The following is a 2,181-nucleotide window of genomic DNA, read 5'->3' as shown; positions in this document are numbered from 1 at the left end:
ACCCCGAGTCAGACTCAGGAATACCGCCAGGGGGGTTAACGGTTGCCACAAATAACCCTGGGTAAAGAAGCCTTTCGACCATATACAAAATATACAAAATATTATTTCATAGCCTCATAAAAAGCATAAAAACAGGCAGCGGTGTGTGGGGAGGAGCTTCTGGCATGGGCAGCAATTTTACTTCCCTATTTATAGGGATAGAGAGACAGACCCCCAAACAGGCAGCTCTCCCTATGGCTCTGAAAGCACTATTGCGGACCGGATCCAACCCCAGGACATACTGTGTTTTATTTTGATTCAAGGCTAGTCTTAGTTATCTCTTGGCTGGAGGGAGAATAGAATGGGCCAAATGGGGGGTCCGATTTATTTTTGGGTGCCCATTTCTTTCTTTATTCATTTAATACAAAACTGTGCCTGTATAAATACATGAATACATAAACAAACCCTGCACCTTATCTAATAACAGTTAAAAGGTGTATGTCACCTATCATTTAACCAACATTAATAATTAAATACCTTTATTTTATCTTATATGGAGACTTGACGCATTCGCTGAAGTCTGCCGCAGGGGTAACTGACCGTGTAGAACCCCACTACACCTCCACACCTGCGCCAGCCCCCATTTCTAGATGTAGCACATTCTTCTCTACATAATTCTCCCCTTATTCTTTATCTTCTCTGGAGGACCCATTTCATGGTGATATCAGCTGGTTTTTTTTAGTGCCGCATTGTGAGGATAAGAAACCTACCCAGATCTTAGTACATAAATACATCCCTTCAACCTTGGGATCCCCTCCCCTTGGACACATTCTTTCCATCTTGTGCTATAGTGAGTTTTTAATTAATAAATTTTTCAAAAAATGTACCTTTTTTATCAGCATCTTTTCCATACATCTAAATACAAACCTCTACCTCAATATAACTATTATTATTTTTTGCTCTCCCACTCCCATAAAAGGTTTGACCCATTTATTAAAACGATATTAAAATGCTATATATGGTCATTACTTAATAGGAAGAAATGGGGCATAGGGAGTGTCCTCTTAAAGTTTCAGTGACCTTAGTGTGGTGCCTCCCTCACACAGCTGGATTTATGTGCCCTCTTCCTCCTCCCCCACCCTGGTTGGAGCTCCTTTTGGCCGAAGTTTGTGACTGTATGCATGGTTGTGAGTACCTTTCATTGGTTACACAGAGATTATGTTATATATACACTTTTGTATTAGATATTTTTCATACTTTTGCTATGTTATTGTTATATAAGATATACAGGGTGGGCCATTTATATGGATACACCTTAATAAAATGGGAATGGTTGGTGATATTAACTTCCTGTTTGTGGCACATTAGTATATGTAAGGGGGGAACTTTTCAAGATGGGTGGTGTCCATGGTGGCCATTTTGAAGTCGGACATTTTGAATCCAACTTTTGTTTTTGGTGTATCCATATAAATGGCCCACCCTGTAGAATTAATTGTAATGCATTTTCCAGCATTAATAGGATCCACTAAAGAAGCCATTTGGCGAAACACGTAGCGATCCATATTAGGGATGACTTACAAATTCTTGTACTAGGACCGTAATGCGAAGACCCTCATTCACTTACATAATAAGTTGATTGAGCCATCTGATACAGGTTTTCCTGCACATAAAGTGCTTGTTATAGGCAGTTGGGAAATGTATGATGTAATACATACATGTTTTATGCTTTTTGTGATAAAATGAAATAAAACTTTGTATGTTTTTATAAAGTCCAAAGCAGGGGTATCAAACTGGCTGTCCTCCAGCTGTTGAGAAACTACAAGTCCCAGGCATTGCAAGGCTCACAGTTAGAAGCATGACTCCCACAGGTAGAGGCATGTTGGGACTTGTAGTTTGACAACAACTGGGCCACCAGTTTGAGACCCCTGGTCTAAAGGTTTCTTCACTCTGGGTTATTTGTGGCAACCATTTTTTCTTCTTTGGTTTTTATTAGTCATATTGTAATGAAATGAAAATGAAATGAAGTATGGCAACCAGGAGGTGTTCTTTACAGATGGTGTACAGAACTACCCCCCCCCCCCCAGAAGTGTAATTTCCTGCTTGTATAATTGGCTTACTGATTTCCCCAGAAGTATTCACTAAGATACAAGTCAGATTTTGAGCATCCCCCGCAACAGAGATTTAATTTTTGGTGTGATGCTC

The sequence above is a fragment of the Rana temporaria genome, chromosome 2 (genome assembly GCF_905171775.1).
Source record: "Rana temporaria chromosome 2, aRanTem1.1, whole genome shotgun sequence".
Classification (NCBI taxonomy): domain Eukaryota; kingdom Metazoa; phylum Chordata; class Amphibia; order Anura; family Ranidae; genus Rana; species Rana temporaria.
Note: the sequence above shows the minus strand (reverse complement) of the source record.